This window comes from Helicoverpa zea, chromosome 4 (assembly GCF_022581195.2).
Source record: "Helicoverpa zea isolate HzStark_Cry1AcR chromosome 4, ilHelZeax1.1, whole genome shotgun sequence".
Taxonomy (NCBI): domain Eukaryota; kingdom Metazoa; phylum Arthropoda; class Insecta; order Lepidoptera; family Noctuidae; genus Helicoverpa; species Helicoverpa zea.
The window spans coordinates 10,976,329-10,982,328 of record NC_061455.1 but is presented as its reverse complement, the minus strand read 5'-3'; the positions used below and the strand labels follow the sequence as shown (position 1 = coordinate 10,982,328).

At 34.4% G+C, this 6,000-nt stretch overlaps 1 protein-coding gene across 1 annotated transcript in view; it reads left to right on the top strand.

Moving 5' to 3' along the window:
* The first annotated feature begins 216 nt into the window (after positions 1 to 216).
* LOC124629920 (gremlin-2-like) overlaps positions 217 to 6,000 on the top strand; it is a 33,500-nt gene continuing 27,716 nt past the window's right edge. The window contains exon 1 of the mRNA XM_047163592.1: positions 217 to 390. The gene's annotated coding sequence lies outside the window, so the exon portion shown is untranslated. The remainder of the gene's footprint in view (positions 391 to 6,000) is intronic.

Genomic DNA, 6,000 nt, shown 5'->3' with positions numbered 1-6,000 from the left:
CTAATAAATCGTTCTTGGAAACAAACATTTTATTACCCAATATTAATTTAACACGGTTCTACCATCCGCAAACGAACACTACATATCTATAATCTCAAAACAAAAGCATACGGAACTTAATAAAAGCCGACTGTTTACACACAGTCTGACAATCTTTACTTATCTTCCAACTTTGGTTATCTATGTGTGCGTACTGAAACTTTCACGTTCAGGAAGTGTGAGACGCTTGGCAAAAGAGCCGGTCTGCCTTGCGGAACGAACGCGCGCCTCGTGCGATTCGGAACTTAGGACCAAAAAGTTTAGTACCGAAAAGGTTTTAGTAGCGAAGGACCATAGTGAAGATGTGTCGTGTTAGGTGTTGTACTCGAATTTAGTGGAGGGGTTTTTAAGGTGAGATCAGTTCTTTAATTTTTATTTTATATTTAAAAAAGTTTACTTTAAAACACCAGGTTTTTTAAAGCATAAGGTACCTCGTATCCTTCGTATATTAATGTTATATATAAGCTAACATTAAAAAAAAAATAGTATTTTTTAAGATATATTTTTTCTTTATCGCTAAAAGATGAATATACTTTTAGCTTCTTGCAAGCCGATGCAAGTATTATTCAGGATACCTACTTACAAAATAACTGTAGTTGGCTTCTTGAAACATTAATCAAAACTTATTTAATTAAGGGCTTAGCTCTTATCGGTGGTCCTTCCGTTTCTGTTTATCCTGAATTAACAAGAATTAAAACAAATGTAACAGTGACTAACAATGTCATAATATTATGTTACGAAACATAAATAATAACCCAAATCTGGGGAAGAACCGTCAAATAATAAACATTGAGTCCACATAATGTTATTAATATTTAAGATTAGCAACTGTTCGGCAGCCTGTAAATGGAAATGCTAATATTGTAGTACTAATTAGCGAATTGAGGTTAATTTTATTAGTCAATACATTTGTTGTGTTACCTCGAACATTTCCAAATTAAGCTGTCGGACTTAATATTGAGCTACAGATAGGATGCATGGTCATTAGGTAGGTACCTATGACATAAGTTGAAAAAAAAAACGAAATTAAATAAAGTTGAGTGTTTAAACTTCGAAGTTAAAAAAATAAAAATAAAAAAAACCGTTACCTACGTGTGTCATCCATGTACTTGAGTATTGTAGGACTCTTGTAGCTTGCTTAAAGAAATAAACTCCAAAATTGGCTTCGTCTCGCTGTAATCTTAGTATAGATATCTTCTGTCAAACAGCTCTTGAAAAATAATATCTTTCTTATCTTCGAAAATATGCAGATGATATTGCTTTGAACTACAAGATTGATAAATGATGATTGATCAGTATTATATTACTCTAAGTGTGATGTAAAGAGTAGGCGTATTGATTCGCGAACGTAAATAAAATGGTAAGCGCCTACCAAATGCCAAGGTGTTAAATCTGCTACTTCAGATATTTATATTTCTAAAGTTGCACTTTGTTTTATGCCTGTATTCCATCTTCTGTTTAATTGGAGCCATTCGTAAAATCTCTGGAATGTATGTAAACAAATCAAACAACACCAAGGAATATTTTTAAATTCAATATTTTGATGAAACCCCATATTCCATTTGCGACGGCACACATCTATACAATTTTAATTTATCTGTCAATTTCATGGCCGCCATTATCTATAATTCTATTTTCAAACGGGGGCCGCCAATGATGGCGCGCCAATTTGACAGGTGCTATTTACGAGGTATTTCCCGCCAAAAACTTAAGTGGCGTATCATTTGCGAAATCTGTCAAATCAAACGATTTGGAATAGCACTTTGGTAACCTTGGTAGCATTGGAAACAGGTGGCGTGAAAATGGAAAATTATAATTTTGTTCCGAACCCTTGTTTGATCTTGTAATTTAAAACGAGGTATATCAGTGCTATGTCAGATTAAAAGCGAGTAATCTGTGCCTCACTGTTGTTGAAGTTTCAAATTACGGCGCAGTTGCCCTATATTTTAAGCGAATAATTTCTATATTTCCAAGAAACTCCCATCCTTATTGTATTATGATTAATGTCCAGGATTGCGTACAGGAATTTGACGATCGTTCTATTTCTGCGAGTTGTCTATACCCGCGTTGTTCGCAAACACGAGCGGCGCCAATCCAATCAACTTTCAACTATTATTGTCTCATTTCAATAAACATAATAATTAGCTGAACAAGTTATATCTTGCGTTCTAGTCATAAAATCACGGCACTACACTAAACGATTTCGCCTTGATAATTATAACAAGCATGTTATTTATGTACTCTTTATTGTTACTACAGAAATTTCTGCCAGTATCTGTCCGCATCGACTGGATTTTATGACTCAGATTAATTAATGTTTAATCTAGTCCTTTCTGTGATCTGTTGGTATGCTCATTAATTGACCCTTTCATCTCACTCAGAATATAAGAGATTTCTAGAACTATAAACCAATTAGATTGGTGTATAGATATATGCCTTATTGTTAAATCAGATCATTTTGCCATACCTAGCCATCCAAAGAGTTATTTTTATTAATTTGATTATAAAAATACTATATTTAAAACGATTACAAAAACATGTGGAAATATAATAAATAAAACCTAAAGTTCGATTATGAAAAATACATACGGAGCTTTTCAGGTGAAACTTACACAAAAAAAATTAAGCTTACGAATGACACTTTCTCAACGTGAAATTATAATCCTTCAGACAGTTCCCGAAAAATGTCGGTTCGTCCCATCTGTCCGTCTCTTTAATCTTTAGAGTTAATCTCATATTTTATATTTAATGTCACTGCTTACGTAACCAGGAATCGCCTACACGAAACACTTCAATTACGGATTGCACTCGATATTCATTTTGGCAGATTTTTTACTGGATCACAAATAATCTTGTAATGACTGTGAACTTGGTGGTAAATCCCGTGAATCATGTTCCGTGGTTAATTGATGGGTACATCACTATTCTTAAGAAATACGCGTATGTAAAAAGTGACGCGAGTCTTTAATTGTATAATGTTTGTAATGAACATTTTCCTAGCGTGGGTTTTAAATTCAGTAGGAAGTCCCGAATTTCATTGTTTGACCATGAATTTTCATTTTCCTCATCGATGAAAAACTATAACAATACCCACACACTGTAGAGTAAACAGTCGGCCGACAGTTGACCCGATGATTGGCAAAATATTTTTTTAAGAAACTCTTGATTTCAATTAAAGTTTTCAGTTGCTCTGATACTGTAAGTATATCTTACGTCCCCACTCAGAGACATTTAATGGTTACTTAAACCATTCCTTAGTGAAGGATTTGTATGACATTACGTCACTAAGGAGTGACTTAAGTAATAATTAAATGTCTCTGAGTGGGGAGGTTAGACACCAATGACTGTGTTTCCGATGGCACGTTAAACTGTAGGTCCCGGCTGTCATTGAACATCCTTGGCAGTCGTTGCGGGTAGTCAGAAGCCAGTAAGTCTTACACCAGTCTAACCAAGGGGTAACTGGGTTGAGGGGGTCAGATAGGGCAGTCGCTCCTTGTAAAGAACTGGTACTCAGCTACATCCGGTTAGACCGGAAGCCGACCCCAACATAGTTTGGGAAAAAGGCTCGGAGGAAGAGTCGCTCTGATACTGGTTAAATCTACTATCATTCATACTGATTTACCCTACCGGGTCCATATTGTTTCCAATATATTGTTTAAACTTTATAAAAATACCACCTGTATTACATATGGAACGCAAATAAAGATTTGAATTTGAATTTTAGGAAGTCAAACAAATTATTTTCCAACTAAAAGTTTTGCCATGTACGGGAACTGTAGAATACTATACAAACTAAAAGAAGTGTTTTTTTGCCAAAATTCAATATGATCAGCATAGCGCATTTATATCAAGGAGTTAATTTCATATTTTAGGTAAAGGTAAAGAAAAAAAATATACCGCCTATACCATACCACCCATACTATGACTTCAACTATTAATTGGAAACCTTCAATGCCTACTTTTGAATACATTTTGGAGTGCTAAGTCAACCATATAATCTGAAGACTTAACCATATTCCGATCTACGTGGGAGGCCTTTGTTCAAGTAAGATCTTCAGATAAAATCTACTGTATCTATGGGGCCTTAGTAACCTACTTACTCATCAGTTTGCCATCATTAGCATATAAAGATGTACCGAATAAAGGTGACTTTGCAGTTCCCACAAATCAATGTCAAGGTGGTTTGTCCTGATTGACGTTTTTTAACCGAATTCCCAAAAAGGAGGTTCTAAATTCGGATATTTGTATTTTTTCATTGCGTGCTTTATGTTTTTTTGTGTATTATGTACTCGTATATAAGCTGACAGCCTTCCTACAGATTATACTCGTAATACATACGAGAGTTTGTAATGACGATAGTATGGTTAGTAATTTTACTAAGTTTCGTAAGCTGTCTAGGTTGGTTGGGGACTGGAAAGTCGCCTAAATCCAGTTACCTAAATCCGCCTAAGTCGCCTAAATCCTGAACCACCCGTTACTCCTTATTAAGACAAAAATATATAAATGACAGCCAGGACCCACCAATTTAATGTTTATTCCGAAAATCTATTTTACCGAGACAATTTTAGGATTTATTATTTTTTATTAGATACTTAGTTCTAATCTCAACGCAGAGGAAACCGTGAGCAAAAGCTAGTTCATCATAGATTGGATTAGTGCCAGTACCAAAGTTAATGTTCGGTGAACTATTACGATTCAGCTGAAGTTAATTGCAGTTTTTAAGAAAAATTGGGTTAAAATTGGTCATAAATTACTCCAGGAAGAACGATAGAAATCTTTGAAAGAGTTGCTGAGATGTTTTGCTGAAAAATGGGTGTTTACCAACCGTTTTGAAGAGATTAAGAGCGTTATTTTTAATTAAAGAGTTCTTAATTTAAAAGATTCTCGGGTTCATGTTACGTAAGGGGTAAAGTTACTCGAATGTTTGTCCTTATTTTAATTTTTAGGGTTCCGTACCTCGAAAGGAAAAAACGGAGCCCTTATAGGATCACTTTGTTGTCCGTCTGTCTGTCTGTCTGTCTGTCAAGACCCTTTATCTTAAGAACGCGTGAACGTATCAAGCTGAAATTCACATGAAATACTCGGGTCTATTGTCCCTTTAAGCTGTGAAAATATCAAACTTCTAAGCCAAGCCAATCAAAAGATACAACCGATTATGTCGATATTTTCAACAAATTTTCGACACTCGCAAAGGAATCAAAACCTACAGGGTACTTCCCGTAAACTCAGAATCTTGAAATTTGGCATGAAGCATTGTCATATAATGCAAATATAGGAAAAATTGCGAAAATCACATTTTTTTTGTTATATAATATAATAAAAATATTTTAATAAAATGAAACTTACTACCTTATTTCTCACGAACGAATAAAGGTACCAAATTGAAATTTATACCAAATACCTACAGTCTACAACAGCAATAGTTTTACAAAAGTAAAAAAAATTGGATATACTTTTTGGGGATAATAATGATAATAATTTATTTAACAAAAATCAATCAAATCAAACGTCAATATTGAGTCACTAGGTATAGATATTGGTACCTATAACTGGAAGGAAAAACAACCAACAAACCATAATATACCTTTAACTAATATCTCAGTAGGGGAAATCGCAATGTGTAATGTAATGTATATTTGTTCCTACGCCATCAATCAATCATTCGTAGTTGACATTAATCGGATGACGCGAGCGTAAATCGAGCTATTTCCTCCGAGAGTGCGGGAAGGAAATAATATAACATTATGTGACTAGGCAATTTATATAGCTATGATTAGACATGTATGTATATCCTTCTGTATGAGAAAAGGTTTGTGGCCTGAGCCCTGCGATGATATAAAAAATAACCGACTTCTAAAGAATTGAAATAAAAATCTTGAGGTTACTGGTTATGAAAATGCTTTTATTCAAATGTTGAAAATGGCCTTTTTCGAATGTTAAATTCCAGCCCCCTAAAACGCC